The sequence below is a fragment of the Oryzias melastigma genome, linkage group LG14 (genome assembly GCF_002922805.2).
Source record: "Oryzias melastigma strain HK-1 linkage group LG14, ASM292280v2, whole genome shotgun sequence".
Classification (NCBI taxonomy): Eukaryota; Metazoa; Chordata; class Actinopteri; order Beloniformes; family Adrianichthyidae; genus Oryzias; species Oryzias melastigma.
In genome coordinates, this window is record NC_050525.1 from 28,134,136 (window position 1) to 28,151,217 (window position 17,082).

The following is a 17,082-nucleotide window of genomic DNA, read 5'->3' on the forward strand; positions in this document are numbered from 1 at the left end:
GACTGAAACTTGGAGGGATAAAGTTTTCAGTTTAATGTTGCTGCTGCCTGAGACTCAAAGCTCTGACGCTCGTATGCAGAGACGTCACCTCAACAGCCTGAACTCCATCGTGCAGGTCCACAAACGCTTCTTCTCACAGCAGTCTGAAAGCAAATGACCACTGCTGGTCATTGGATGATGGCGTGAACCATCGTAGATTCTCTCAGGGACTTCAGTCATGGACCGAAAAAAGACCCAATCCAATGAAAACATGATTTTGTGGCATTTTACTGATGATGGGGGATAAAACAAAAAATCTGGTTATTTCTTTATTTAAATTGTGTATCAGGAGCTGACGACAACATTCTTGTAGCTTCCTGCTCCGCTGCATTCTGATACATCCACTTACAGACAAATAGATCCATGAACGTCTTTGTTTTCCTCGTCTGAGCTGGAATCTGGATCAGAACTGAACGGGATTGCTCTGATATTGGGCCCCATCTTTGTTGCACCCCTAATGTTCGGTAGGGGGTTGTGAGGGGATGTTAGCTAGTGGGAGAGCGTGTAAACAGATGAAGGGAAATGCTGGTGGGCTTACAGTCCCGCCCACAACTCAGAGGTGAAGTTCTAATGAACTCCTGTTGCTCTGCAGAAACTATGTCCAAGAAAACAACACAGATTTTTAAATTTTGGCTAAAAACGGCATCATCGTGATGAAAAGACCACTGGGAACACTTTGAAACTAAATCAAAGACCAGAAACATCGGAAGACCGGAAACATTTGTGTTTTGGTTTCTGGATTTTTCTTTTGTTCAGGCTAGCTGTGACTTCTCCTGAATGCTCCGCCCCCTTGGGGGGAGGGGGGGCCTGGTTGCAGGCAAGATGGCGCCCAACCACAACATTTAACTCATCATTAGCTGGAAGCAGAAATGTAGCTGGAAGCTGAATTTGTGGATCTATATTCGGAGATTCCCAACTGTAACCCGATCCCTAACCCAAACCCGAACCGTAATTTGGTTCCGGTGATTTTCTAGAGGAAGAGTCTAAACTTCATTTGAACTTCGGTTGCTCTGGCGTTATCTTGAGGCCATGTTGTTTTCTGCGGCCATCTCCTCCTACCCCGGATCCTCCTGGAGAAAGTCACAGCTGCCTGACGTTATCTCATCTGGTCTTATTTTTAAGGGAGTGTCTTTTCTATTGGTTGATGAGTTGGTTTCTGTTCATAAACTACGAACTGCTCCTGGGAACTGACATAAACAGGACCAGACAGGAAGCTCTGGAGGAAGAGACTGAGCTAAAGTCTCCAAACCCGAGGGAATCTGTGGGATTTTCAAAATAAAATGCTGCACAAAGACTTTTCTGTTAATGGTCGCAGGAGTGTTGTTGTGTGTCGGTGACGTGTCTGGACTTCATCTTTATGGTCTTGTTTCCAATGAAATGTGTAATATAACCAACTAAAACAGCATCATCCTTTAGCTGTTCACCTGTAGGGAGTAATTCTTGATTCTTGACGGACCTCATCGGTGTCGCCTGGATGTAACTTATGACTTGATCTAAACGGACACTCTTGCAGTAGAAATGCCCTCTGACCTGCCCTGTTAAGTGGAAATAGACCTTTTAATGAGCTGGAATCAGTGTTTGTGTGAGGAGTCCCAAAGTGTGCGAGACTCCTGCCCTGAATACCAACGCCGCTTCTATTTCAGAACTGCGTTTGTCCCTCTTTTGACTCGCAGCTGGGAACGTGCATTTACACCAACGAGCCAAACAGCTGTCGCATCTCATTTTTGGAATTAATGAAGCTTAATTTATGGGTGATCAGCTAAACCCTTCAAAGTTTTGACTAGGATTGTTATATCATCATTTTTCCAATGGCAAAATTAAAATAAGAGCTGATTTGGGCTCCCGGGGAAAGGCTGCAGCGGCAGTGAAGGTTGGGCGGGAATGATCGCACCAAACGACCTCAGGCAACGCCGTGGTGGAGCGCCACTCCTCCACCTCTATTCTGACGGCTGCTCTTCAGTTTCATGGCCGGCGGTGACGTTTTTCAGCTCCTCATTGGTGTGCATTTCATTTAGTCATGGGGTTAACGCGCTTCTTACCTTTGTTCAAGAAAGCTATTAGTGAAGTTAAAGAGTCTAAAGCACGCTCACTCCGAGTGTGACTGTGGTCATCGATTTTCCTCTGTGGGGTTCGGTTGATTTCTTCAGCTTTTCTCTGAGGGATCCTAAAACTTTTAGGTTCTCTGGACATTAGAGGAATTTTCAGTAAGTTTGGAGTTTTGTGTCGACTCTTTTTTTTAATAAATGTTCTTAAAAAAGATCTGTTTTAGGTTGTTGAGATGTTTTGGTTGACTCAGGGATGGGCAAACTACAGCCAAGGGTCCATATGCGACCCGATCAGCTATTTAATCTAATCTATTTAATCTAACCCACCAAACTGGAATCAATTATACTGACAATCCTTTCTAATGTTTTGTTTTCCCTGTAATTCTGGTGTCTCCCTATAGGTGGTGCACTACAAAAATGACCTTTGTTTTAGCTATTTTGCATTTATGTGGTGTGTGAAGATTTGTTTGTGTGTGTTTTCTGAGTCAAAACGTCTTTTTTTTATCATTTAAACATCACATGATCACAGACTTTCTGCAGGTTTGTGATCTCCTTGAGGGATATCAACCCATTGGTGCTATTGGCACTAAAACAGAACGAAAGCCACAGTTTTGAAATATATTCTCCAAAATGTTAAATTTTTAAATATAAAAATTTCTTTTCAATTAAAACTAAAGCACGTTTTTGTTCATATTCCATGTTATTTTCTTTTTAATGAGGTCGATTAACCCGTTCATGGTCCGACAACTTCTGTCCAATTCGACGATCCTTTATGGCCTATGAGTCAAACAGTCTGCCCCCCCCATATTAGCAGAACCTTTTCTTGGGATGGTTGAGCCAAAACGTTTGAGTTCTGCGGTAAAAACCAACAAAAAATCCTATTTTTTATACTTTTTCATAATGTTCAAGAACAAATGTTGGTTACACCACATCTACTCTTATAGTTAACTCACATTTTAATGTAGACTCCTGACAAGTTGTGATGACATTTAATCTAATCACAAACGCAGGAAATGTTTTTGGAACCAGACCACAAAATGCGTATTTCTATTGAAAAGTTCAGAATTTAAAAAGAAAAAAAAAAACAAATTTACAGAGATGTTTTTAAAACACCATGAAATTCTGCTCTCACTTCATTTTTTTGCTTTTTATCAGTGTTAGTATTTTACTGTCCTTTAGTTTTATATTTTACTTTTTTCTGCATGGTAATATCGGCTACCAATAATTACTGACCACTAACAAAGAATAATGACTCCATAATGATAATTCTGATGTAAATTTGCCAATAAAACGGGCCTCAGTTGGATGATTCCTGCTGTGGTTTCCTCCAGACTTCCTTTCTAGACCTTTCCTGTCCTCCGACCATCCTGTCAACTTATGTCACATGGAAGTTGTCAGACGAGGAAATAAGAGAAACAACGGAGGAACCTGAGAATAAATAAATGAGAACAACCAACCCAAGAAAGCCGAGATATGGTGGAAACCATAATGACATTAGTTTTGGTGAGATCATTCCACGTTTGTTTTTGGACATTTTTCTGGTGGATTTATATTTTTTTGGAGTGAAATTTTTGTTTGAACACTGGAACAGAGACCGTGAAGAATAAGAGGACTTCTTTGGGGAATTTGGAGAATATGTGTTTGTATGTTTAACTTCAGTTTGTGTTGATTAAAAAGGAAAAGTAGTTAAACCCTCATTTCTGTAAAGAGTGTATTTCATAGAGCTTGTTACAAAGTGATGTCACTGCTGGAGTTCTTCACCAACATGTCGCTGCATTCACCTGTGGTGGATTACTTCTTAGTTCAGTAAAATTGTTTGTTTTTTCTTCTTTCAGAACAAAACAGTTTAAAAAGTCTAGCTAGTTTGCATGTAGCTTATCGCTAAAAGCCAAAAACAGCAGCTTTAATTATCTGGTTGTTATTTCAGCTGAATTTGGCAAACATTTTAAATTCTCCAAGACAACAAATAAAATGTTTAGTTAAATAAATGCTTAAAGATTTATTATTTCAGCATCTCCTAATCCCAGCAGTGAAGCATCTTCATGACTTCATCCTCAAAGGCTGCAGATAAACCAACACTTGGTGCCCACAGGGCTCCTGTTTCAAAGCATATTCATTGCTCGTGTTAAAAAAACTGTCTATTGTGATGGAGTCCTATTGTATAACCGCCTTCTTCATAATGGCGGCGGCGGCCCCCCCAGCCAGTAAAAAGCCTTCAGAGCTCTCTAAAGACTCTTTTTGGGAGAGAGGAGAGGATATCTTTGTTTCAGCTCTCCCTTCTATTACTGTCACACAAAAACAGTTATGTTCCCATGGTAATGGGTTACACAGAGCTGCACTAAATCACCATAACGAACCAGAAAAAGGAGCGCCCTGAAAAGTGTTCGCTCACGGGAAATAAAAGAAACTTGGAGAGACAGAAGGATTAAAGACACGGAGCTTTTTCTGTGAGATAAGAGGAAAAGATAGAAGACGGACTTCAATTAACACAAACCGTTTGATTTGGGAAAACTAATACAAAGACCTTTTAACTTTAGGAGATGTTGGAGAAACTTTAGAAACATTCAAAGCAGTGGTTATAAAATCTTAGTGGTAGAGATTACGATGAACTAACATTCAGGTAAGAAAAAACTTGCAGCTAAATTAAAAAAAAAGAGTAAAACTGCAGTTTATTGCCAAAGAGAACACGAAAAAGATTCTATGAGGTTATTTAGAAAATAAAATAAAATGTTTTGTCATCATTTACAGACTGAATATGACTGGATTAGGGATATCATTTTTTTGGCTGCTGCCGATAGCAGATATTTCCTCCTAACTGTGGCCGCTGATACTGATATTTAAGTGTCTACATGTGTCGGCCCGGGGGCCGGATCCGGCCCTCCAGGTAATTCTATCCGGCCCTCCAGTCGGCATTTTTCTTTGCCATAGATACCGCTGCCATAGATCAGATGAAACACTCGGTGTATTTATATCCAGGTTAAAGACTCACCTGTTCTCAGCTGCATTTGATTAATATGTATTTAAAAGTTTACATCCGACTGTTTATCTATGCTTGTTTTAAATTAAAATCTTTTCACTTAATTTTAATGATCACACATTTACTAGTTATTTTGATTGTTTCTTTTAATGTTGGATTTAAAGCCTTTTGAATTGTCTCTGTACATGAAATGTGCTACACATAAACTCGCCTATGTTGGAGCCAGGCGTCGTCTCTGAGCAGTGATTGGTCCGAGTCGGTCTGAGTTTACATTTCCATGGGTACCACTCTCACCAATCAGGAAAGAGCTTGTAGAAAGGCCACACCCCTACCACTGAAAGCAGGCTACAGGAAATCTGTCTGTTTCTAAACGCTGGAGATGGGGGCTAACAAGCTCCGCCTATTTTTATAGGCATGTGATTGGTTTGTTTAAAACTTGAATAAAAGAAAAATATATCATAAAAAAATGAGAATATGTTAAAAATAGTTTAAGCTGATGAATGGTTATTCTGACCAACAGAAGGAGTGACAGCTAATCTATGGGATTTTGGCTTCTTGGAGCCAGCAGGTACTTCCTGTTTGGAACATTAGGGGGGCGGGGTCACTCAGTCCAGTTCTCATATACAGTCTGACCTGAACTTCGTCCAGTGAGGCCTGCAGGTGCTTCAATCCTCCTCCTTCATGACCTCCTGGATGAGTCCTCCTGGTGTTTTTGGACTCGTTTGAGTCCTGGAGAAGTTTTCTCTTCACAGTTTTTGTGGATTCTTGAATTTATTCAGACACTTCTGCTTCAATCAATTTGCATGTTTGACTTTGTCTGATGCTTCACTGGATTCTTTCTAAAACAATCGTTTTGTGAAGCATGAAAGCGATATTTTCATCCGTACATTTGTCTCTTAAACTCAAAAACTTGTAGAGTCTCTGGTTAATCTGAAGCCAAAGGCGCTGAAAACATATTTATCAGCTTAAGGCTGTTTCCTCTCATTGTGAGTGTTCGATCCGAACACAAACTAAGATGTGATTTAGTTCTTTTTATATCTAAACGGAGCAGCAAACTGCAAAAGATAATTTATGTTTAAAAGCTTTAAGGTTTTTATTTTTTCTAAAAACAAAACTGATTTAATATGCGCATAATATTACATTCTCCAAATGTGGAAACAGTTTGGAATTAATTTGTTGTGACAGTCAGAAAGAGCCTGACAACAATGTTATCTGGAGGCCATTTATTCCTTGTAGTGTTAAATAAATATCTCAATAAAAATGCCGAAAACAAATATTAGCATCGCCCAAAGCTTCAGAGGAGGCAATCATTGCTGAAGTCACACTTTTATGGGAGGTTCTATCAGACATTATTTTATCAAGCACTTTTTTGAGTTTGGATTTCCAGGTTTGTTAATCAGAACTCCACAAATATGAGCAAACAAACCTGTTAAAATGTCAATCTTCCCACTTCACAGGGATTTCATTAATGTGGATTAAGATAAAATAAAACAATAATCATTGGGAACAAACGACAACATCACATCCATTGCAGTAATTAAGTGCGACTCGCGTGCTCTCACACTTAATCTGTTTTCCATTAGTTGGACTGAAAACGCCGGGGATTTATAAAAATGTGCAGGTGGTGAGACGCAGTTAATTACTGAGAATGATGTTGTTGTCAACAAGGTACAGTGACAAGGTGCTGCAGCTACAAGGACTGTGACAGTGGGACAATACGACTAGCAGCTTTACGCCCCACTTTATTACGCCGCAGGAAAACGGGAGATTTTCAGAAATCTGCTGGAAAACACGGCGCAGATTCTCACCCAAATTCATTTACATCCCAGCAAACTGCTGCTTTTGCAGAGTTTCAATGGAAACTATGTCTTCAGCATTTCTGGACAAACACTAAGCATTAATCTAATATTTTGCTATGTCTTTATCGCTCTGCAGCAACACAAAGCAATTATGTGGCTGAAAATACACCACATTTAAAAAAAAGAAACACGGCTGAAAAATAAAGCCGCTGCAGGAAATGCACAACCTCTGCAATAACTCCTATTGTTTGAAGCTGTTTATTTTTCTTCTGCTCGGATGAAGGTTGGAAAAATAGCGGCTTGTTGCAAGCTGAGTTAATGCATTTTTAAGTGCGCACCACTCCTTTATTCCTCTGCTGTGCAGGGCTTTTCGTACCTTTAAAGGGTTGGGAAGCTGGCGTGTGGCGGTGACGCCGGGGAAGAATCGCTTGATTAGAAATGACCACACCGCCTTGCACCGTGGAACGTGGGTAAGGGGTAGATATCTCTGCGTTTGAACCAACACAAGATGAAAAGCGTGAATTCTAACTCATGAAAAACAGACAAAACAACCACATTCTTTTAAGACGACCTCCATCAAGTCCACGGTATCATAATGTTCAGGTTATGAGTCTGATAAATGTTAGCGCATGTTTCCATAATTGCTTGTCAAAGTGAATTTCGTAGGTCTTCTTAGCAACGCACTGGTTGCCATGCCGACCTTCTTAAGGACATATACGATCAAAAAGCTTTAAGCTTCCAGCGTTAATGAGCTTTTGTCTTTTCCTGCAGGACCCACGGCGGGAACGCCAACGTTCGCAACCAAATCAGCTAAAAGGAAAAGCCAAAGACTCAAAAACATGTTAAATTTAAAGTTCTGCAACAACTTTGAAAAGCTAGAAGTTAAGAGGTAGAATAAGTGAATACATCTTCATTTGTTTGTGTTTTTAGTTGTTTGGGTTGAGGGACTTCATGAACTTATTTGTGAGGAAACACTGAGACCAAAGAGAATCTGCTGATGTGCTGATCCATGAATCGATATAAAGGAGTCCAGAGTTTTTCATTGTGGCCTCCATCATCTGAAGCCTCACCTGAGTCCAGAATGACAGAAATCAGATGGTAAAATCCATCTTCAGTCTTGTACTTATGGTACACACGCTCCACTCACGATCCAAAACACATTTCTCACTTTAAATTGTTTTAACCAAACCCAGAATCAACTCTTTTTGTCTGTTGATCTCTAGAAACGAGGCTTTAACACTGTTGTCTGTTGGTCATTGTATCACTCCATAATGAAGACCCAATGAAAGATAAATAAAACTAACCTAACTATCAATCATAGATCCAAGCCACACCTTCACCACTCAGTCCAGCTCTACTAGCCCCCCCCCCCCCTGGGCTGACAATAATCAGCCTTCAGCTGCCATGTTTGGTTACCCTTTAAGGTATAAAAAAAGGGGAACAAAAAGTCAAAAATTCTAAATCAAGTAATATTCAAAGAACCCCTTTTGTGGATATGTACCCAAGGACTGTTAACCTGTCATAGCAGACAAAAGTTCCTCATATTTCTGACTAAAAACAAAGTTTGCCTTGAAAGTATTTATTAAAACCTTTGAAAAACAACAGAGACAAACTCAATCGCACAAGGAGCCAAAATCCAAAACACACCTTAAGTCCAAGGATAAACATTTATTGAACACTAAAACTACATTTTTAAAACTTTAAACTGTAACTTTTTAACATAATTATGAACTAGATATGCAGCATTACCTGTGATAATGCTAGTGTGAATGTTATAATCCGAATTTGGCTGCTGAAGATGCTGAAATTGATAGCTAAAAACTCTGAAGGTAATAGATGAAAATGCTGAAGTTTATAGCCAGCTAAATGCCAAAATAGCCTTAAAAATAATAATAAAAAAAACTAAGGTTTGCATAAACAGCTAGCCTGTAGCTGAAATATTAGCTTAACTCCAAAACAGCCTAAAAAATCTTAGGAAATACCAACATAGTCCAAAAAGCTGCAGAATGCCAATTTCTAAAACTTTAAAACTGTAACTTTTTAACATATTTATGAATAATAAAAAGGCAGGAATATTATTCCAGAATAAATCAACTTAAACCTTAAATAACTTTCAATATTTTACTCTCCATAAAAATATATTTTGTCAAAATTATACAAGTTAGAAATAAGCGCAAGATAACATCGGGTCATTAATAACAATAAAATAAAATGATCTGGAGGGCCGGATAGAATTACGCGGAGGGCCGGATCCGGCCCCCGGGCCTTGACTTTGACACGTGATTAAAAGTAACCAGTCCGGTCCGGTCCTCCATTGACCCCAACTAATTGCTGTTCCATATTTATCAGGTGGGTGACGTCAATTATTTGCAGTTTAAAAAAATAGTAATCAAGTGGTTGTTTTAGATCCACTGGATTGTTCTTTAATCGTAGTTTTTGGGGGTTTGGTAGAAGTGAGGCACAAAGTCATGATTTAGCATTTGGTTTCTGATAAGTTTAACTGTATTTTTATTTTCTTCCAAAAGTTGGAGGTTATTGGTATTATCCAAGCAGTTAGATAAAGTGATCTTTTGAAACATCAATTTGGAAAAATCAGTCTTTCTGCTTTTGTTTTTTTCCTTCAAAAATAGTTAATTTTCTGTTAGATTTTTGTCTTTTTCTCAAATGTTTTGATTTGGTGCTTTTATTTTTGTCAAGTTTTCGACCTTTCTGTGATATTTGTACAGTTTCTCTTGTAGATAACCATTGTTATTCTTGTGCCTCAGAGTGATGGCTTTAGCAGAAACCAGAGAATCGTCTTTCCTGTGTGTGATGGAGGAGGGCTCAGACGTGGAGGTCTACAGGCTCCATCGCTGACTCCTGATGAGTTGATTTCCAACACAAAGCCGTGTGAGTCAGAGTTTTGGATTTATTCAAACCCAGTTTGCTGACAGCAGTCGTTCAGCACGGAGGAGGACATTCAGGCGGATCTTTCCATGCAAAGCCGTCGGGACGTATTGTTGGGCTTCAAATGGAGCGTGGAAAGGGAAACATTTTCAGATCAGTCACGGAGAAAGACTCCTGATCTCTCCTAAACGGTTCGACAAAACAAAAAAGAAGGAAACACTTGGTGGGATGAAATATTCACAAAACCTCAATATCTGGAGGTGCATTTTTATCGACTGTGAGCGCGGAACAATGAAAGCACTCAGGAGTGAATGGAAGTTGAGTAAAGGACAGCGAATTCATGGAAGCGGCGCGGTCTTCCCCGCAGAACCATTTCCCTGCCACGCTAGAAAGGCTAAGGTTAACGGCGTGCTCCGGAGGCTAATGGAATGCAGTGGTTATCCCCTCTTTGGGGTAGCACTCACTGTCTGGGGAGGTATTACCGCTTTGGGTTTGAAAAATGAATAGGGGGGGTCAGGAGACTGTTTGCTCATGGATCAAACGGCCCAGACAAAGAAGCGCAGGAACCTCGCCGACGTGGACGGCAGTTAAGTGGATGTCATGAATGTCAGATTGAGCATTGTTCTCTAATGGATCTTGTGAGGGAAGAAGCCCACGCTTTTGTTTTCAGACCATTAACCTGGGCAGAGGCCTCTCCGAGTTCCTTGAAAGGAGCTTCTAAAGATACTAATGGCTGCTTCGAACGGGAAACAGCCGACACGGGGAATCTCGCGTTGGAACCGAGCCCCGGTGATATCTGATGGAGAATTTCTTTCTGTCTTTTAAGTACATTTGGAGATAAAGAAGCAGTTTAGCTCCACATGTTTCAGCCGCTAGTGGGTGGAGCTTTATCCCTTCATTTGTCCTCCCCAAAACAGTAAAATTTTAATCATAAAAACCAAGATAACTACAGAAGTAAGTCATCAAATCACCCTCAGAAAGGGAATCGACCAGCAGAGAAAAACGATTACATCTTCAAAGATACGAGGATGATAGGATGATAGGACATACAAAAACGCTACTTCCTAAATCCATCCATCCATCTTTTTCTGTTCATCCGGACCGGGTCGCCGGGGCAGCAGTCTAAGCAAAGATTCCCAGACTTCCCTCTCCCCGGTCACTTCCTCCAGCTCCTCTGGGGGGACCCGAGACGTTCCCAGGCCAGCGAGAGACGTAGTCTCTCCAGCGTGTCCTGGGTCTTCCCCGGGGCCTCCGCCCAGTGGGACATGCCCGGAACACCTCTCCAGGGTGATTTCCAGGAGGACTTTGGATCAGATGCCCGATCCACCTCAACTGGCTCCTCTGGATGTGGAGGAGAAGCGGCTCTACTCCGAGCTCTCTCCGGGTGACCGAGCTTCTCCTCCGATCTCTAAGGGAGCGTCCAGCCACCCTCCAGAGGAAACTCATTTCAGTCGCTTGTAATCGGGATCTCGTTCTTTCAGTCAATCAAATAATCCATCCTTGAGTTTTACCTACCAAAAGAACCTGGTGTTAGATATTGATATTTATCATTTTATTTATATTTTTTGTGAAAGAAAGTCCAAAAATTCATGTGACACTCCCATGTAGCCTTATTCCCTAATAACTAATTATGATTATATGAATAATAATAATCATATAAGAGCTACATTAAAACATAGTTTTACGTTTTCTTACAAACGCTGCAGTTGTAGTATTTTCTAGAACAGAAACTTTAATAATATCTTTTTTTTAGGTAAGCTAGTTGTTGACAAGTTGATAAAACAAATTCTTCAAATAGTGACACAAATTCTTGCAATTTTTTTTAATTTCATTTTCTGAAGGTATTTATGTGTCAAATCTGCTGCATGAATGTTGTTTTAATGCATCGATGCTGCAGAGAACACACCCAGATCATAGCTCCTCCTCCACCGTGCTCTATAACTGAGTTTTGTAAAACAGTTTTTCACAAAACGTCATTTGAAAATGTCAACATCTTTAAAATAATTGTTGTAATGTAATAACGTACACTAATGCTGCCTAAATAACACAGGTATCTGCTGTGTAGTTTTTCATTCCTTAACTAAACGTTCTGGTCTGATCGACCGGATCAAGGACGGATTAGCCGTTCTCGTCTCCTGTGGAAACCACAAAGAAAACCATCAGATCTGCCAAGAGAGCAGTCAAGAAGAGAAAGTAAAAGAGCAGAAAATAAAGTTTGTGTCCACGCTGCTGCTCTCACTGGCCTTTAATTCATTTCTTTCTTCAGTTGTCAAAACAGCAGATGTGTTTTCAATTTCTTACCGTTTCTTTTCTTCTGGTGAACAGAGAAACACATTCCAACTCCTGTCCGTCTGCAGCTAACGACATAAACGTCTCATTTTTGCTTCATACATTTTTTTAAAGCAACTCTATAGGACTCAAACATTTGGCTTTGTAGAGACAGTAAAACATTTGTTTTAATATCGATATTAACACGTATAAACAATCACTTTTATCTGGTATAAATGAAGTTAACAACAAAATATTTAAAACTGTGAAATTAGTAAAGAAAACATTACAGTACATTTAAAGCTTTTCTTTCACATTTATCAGTTGATTTATTATTAAAAATATAATAAATTACATAAAAAAATAGCCATAATTTTTCAAATATTATTTGGTTATCATGCTAACTTTATCACATGTTATCATATATTTATACATTTAAGTCCAGGCAGAAAAGAAGCATACATCTCATTGGGTAGCGTGATCATGTGACTAAAAAGTGCAAAACAAAAACATTTACTCAAATCAAATAAAATTTTTACTTTAAAAAAACATACATTTGAATTAAAAAACTGACATTTAGCTAAAAACCAAAACAATAATTCCACCTCACAGTCGTTTAGAACAAGGTTAAAAGTAAATTTCTTTGATGCAAAATAAATGCAGAAAATGGATACGTTTTGTAAATATTGTGTTTATTTACTTTTAATTTTGCTTTTTTAATTTCATAACTTTGTTTTCCTAAAAAGTAATTTTAAAAAATGTGAGTTTGTTTTCTATAAAACATGTTTTGGTTAAAAGTACTTTGCTTTACTTAAATATTTATTAGTTTGTCAAATACAAATGTGTTTTTTTTTTACATATTTGTTTTTTAAAATATAAAACAGTTTTGGTCTTTCCCAGTTTCCATAGATTCAGCCTCAAACAGCATTAAAGCAGCTTTCAAATGAATTGTTTTTCTGTATAAACAAAAATGACAGGGTTTAATGCTAGAAAAGAAAGTTGGGAGCAGGCCAATCTGTAAGCTCCATAAATCAGGTGTTACAGGAGTTCTTTTCTCACCTGCTTCTCCTCAGGAGGCAGACGTGCTCCTCAGAGCTGATCTCTGCTGCCAGCGTGAGCCGAATGTAAGAGCACAGCCTGTTTTAACCGGCTATTTTTAAAATACAACTATGACAACAAGATGTAAGTCTGACAGAAGTGGAAGGTGGTTTAATGTTCTTGTTTGGCATCGCTTTGTTTTATTTGTGCAGCTTCATCAGCTGACTGAATCAAATCTTTGTAAACAAATGTTCAAGGTTTAGACCCAAAACACAGCAAATGAAAAGATATTTGAAGCTTTTCTGAGCAACCCGTTGGTTTTGTTCAAAATTGATCAAACATTTAGAGCTCTGTCGACTGTTTAGTGAATAACAAAGTGATACAAAATCACTGGTGTGAACACTAATTCAACTGTTTGTCTTTTTTAAGCTAAATTTGTTTTATGAAAAGCAAAGAAAACTATCATTTTCATGTTGTACTGTCTATTTTCCTGGTAAAATCAGCAGTTAACTACCATAACATAAAAGCTGCTGCCGGCTGTGGGATATTAGCTGCGTTAGCGGGAAGCGTGTCTGGGCTGCTCCAGGTGGGACAGGTACAGATGGAGCAGCTGGAGTCGTCTGCTTTCCTCTGGCCTCACATTAGCATTAGAGATGTGATCTCTGCTGCAGCCTCGGTGCACGGCAGATGGGAACAAAAGAGCCAACGCTGATGAAATTACAGAGGAGCACTCATTGATGAGCTCCCAGGATGAAGAAGGAAGACGCGGAGCAGAAGGAGGACGCCAACGTCGATGAATCAGAATGTCCAAAGGACACAAAAGTGAGGCCAGCTTTTGTAAATGTCAGAGCCTCATTGGAAGACCTGGAGGATGTGGACTCGGCCAGCTTCCTGCAGAAGACGTTTCCGCCAAAGACGTCAGAGCGAAGATCGTTTTGGACCATAAGAAGTCTGATTGTTGCTTCAGATAAGTAAAGGTTTTTTGTTTCAGTTTCTGGGTCATCACTGTAAACTTGTTTTTTTTTTTTACTTCTGTGAAACACAAGGGATGACATTAAATAACAAATATCCATTCTGTTGAAGAGAAACTTGTCAAACAAACATTGAACTTTAGCTCCAGTTTAAGGTTTTTGGTTATAAAACACCTCCATAAGTGGTTGTTGTGCAGTAATGCTACAATGCTAATGCTGTAAGCTGAAGATGTTAGTGCTGATAGCTGAAGATCCTGAAATTAATAACTAAAAACGCCTAAACTGATGGCTAAAATCACTGAAGCTGACAGCTAAAAACGCTAAAGCTGAAAGCCAGCTAAAATGTTGGTTAAATGCCAAATTAGCCTAAAAAACTAAAAAGAACAACTTAGGTTAGCTTAAACAGTTAGCATGTAGCTGGAATATTAGCTAGACTACAACATAACCCTAAAAAACAGAAAAAAGACAAAATTAACCCAAACAATTAGCATTTAAAAATTAGCCTAGCTCCAAAACAGCCTAAAAAACTTTTTTTAAAAGCCTAAATTAGCCAGTTAGCATGTATCTGAAATATTAGCTAAACTCCAAATTAGTCAAAACATTCTTAGTAAAAGGAAAAACAGTCCAAAAAATTAGAAGAATGCAAATTTTTAAACTTTAAAAATGTAACTTTTTAAAATAATTAACAATAATTTTACTCTCCATAAAAATACATTTTTTTAAATTATATAAGTTAGAAGATAACATCGGGCCATTAATAGCAATAAAATAAAATGATCTGGAGGGCCGATAGAGTTACCCAGAGGGCCGGATCCGGCCCCCGGGCCGTGTCTTTGTCACATTGGCTGTAGGGGGCAGCACACAGACAGTTTTTGACTAAATTTTCAGGAATTAAACACGTTTATTTTAAATTGACAACAAATGTAGCGATTACCAGACAGCACTTTTAAAGAAATCAACAGGCAAAAAAAGTTAATTTAGTGTTTGGTTACGTAAATCATATATAAATCATTTTTCAATAAATACTTATTAAATAAATATCTCCATGGCAGCATTTTAAATTGATACAAGCACATCCTTTCATCCCTTTTCATATCAGTTTAAAGCCGCTCTACTCTTTGTCAGAATCGTTGGAGATACATGAACGTAGACGTTCTTAAGAGTTTCTATAATTCTGTCTTAATTTGTGTCGCTGGTGACATCATCAGAGTTAAAGGGTTAAGGATCAAACTAAAATATGCGTTTTCCCTTAAAATCTTTAAAGTCCACGTACAAATTCAAAGGTTTTGGGAATATCTATGACTTTTCTCATGACTCGTGTTCACACTCAAAACTGTTTTTCCAATGAAACATCTCAAGTTGGATTTCATTAAAAACACAATTATTGACATCAAATCCCTTTCGTCATAATATGAATAACGTAGATTTAATGTAGGGCAGCTGTGGCGCGGAGGTAGAGCGGCACATTTGAACCCTCCAACCCCCCAGTGCCATTCACTACAATCCACTGCAGCAAATCTGTGAGCATATATTAACACATTCTGACACTCAGATGTTTTTGCAAAGTTACACAAATGTTGCCAGTGGCGCTCACACTGCTTTTGCACAGGGCTGTGCCTCATTAAAATTACTGACAGACGCAAATATCCATCCATCCATCTCTGCGAGCTTTGCCCCCCCGCCCCCCCCGGGCTGTGTTTTTGTTGCAGTGCCAACATGTTGAGATTCCTGTTAATTAACTGCAGGAGTGCTGCCACTTCTGGCTGATTTTTACATGTTTGGAAACAGCTTGCTGGTGTGAGTGCTGCCGTGAGGGCTGATGATGGAGGCAGCTTCCGCCTGCCAAGAGCAACAGCACTTATATCAATGAAAACTGGCATTAGTCTTCAGACACGGCGCCGCGTGTATTGATGTATCGGGACTTAAGGAACGTATGACTCTAAAGGCTAAGTGGAAATAATGTTGATAATGGCACAGGGCTCTGTAATTCAACAGAGTCGTTTCAAGGCTGTCAGATTGATATTACAAATTATTAGGATGTTCATATCACTGCCGGCTTTAATTAGAGCCAGGATCAAACTTCATTTAAGCTGAGCTTCTGTGGTCCTAATTTCCCACCAAATGGAGTCAGAGTTTGGCTTCCACCATCATCAAAGACACATTTTGAACACGGTTTTGGCGGCCTGCAGGTCTGTACCTTCAAGCTTGACCCAAAGGGCAAAAGTTCTGGCTTTCAGGAGGAATTCACTGCCCATTGGCTTCAGTCAACCTGCTTTGGAGCGCGCTCACACTCTTCTGTAATGAAACAGTAGAAATCGGGCTTCAGAATGTACCACAAAGGATGTTGGAGCTCAGAAACAAAGAGAACCTGAGCTGTCAACAGCCACAGAAAATAACCCGTCTGGCTCAAACCTGCTTTCCTCCAGAAACTGTTGGAATGAAGGAAACTCTGAAAATGGTTGAAGACTTAAATGTGGTTTGAAGAACGTCAACAGTGGAGCTAAAGCTTGGGTGTTAAAGAGTTAAAACTAGTTAGCATAGCAAAGCTAAACCTTATTAGTAGCTGAACAAGCTGAAAGGAGTTACCCAGAATGCAACTTGAAAACAAACCTTGTGAAGACCCAAAAAAATCTCTGCAACCCGAAGAGTTTTTATACTAAATAAAGGCTTTTTAATATTTTTATATTATTAACAAACTGAAGAATGCATTGTTACATGAACCCACATGAAGCTCCAGACCAGTTGAAACCAGTTTGGAACGTGGACACTGACCAATCAAGATGTAGTTTCAGTGAAGACGACCCTTTACGGTGTAAAAGACCACTGGGGGTTATTCCGTCCTGAAGAACATTGGCCTGAAGCCACTTATGACCCGCCTTCAGGTTTTTATTTGTGCTGTAATTTTACGGGATTTTGTCATTCTTGGCAGAGATCCGGGGTACTCTGTACGAGTCTGATCCAACAATTGAGATTTTTTGGTCACTTTCTTCAGCATATAGAGACAGAGTTTGGTGGATGTAACCTCACAAACCTGGTTTCAACTCTAAAGTTTTAGAAGT

At 39.2% G+C, this 17,082-nt stretch overlaps 1 protein-coding gene across 1 annotated transcript in view; it reads right to left on the minus strand.

Annotated features, from left to right (window-relative positions):
- Positions 1–17,082, minus strand: part of tmem132e (transmembrane protein 132E) — a 509,296-nt gene that overhangs the window by 176,189 nt on the left and 316,025 nt on the right. The gene's annotated exons all lie outside the window — the stretch shown is intronic.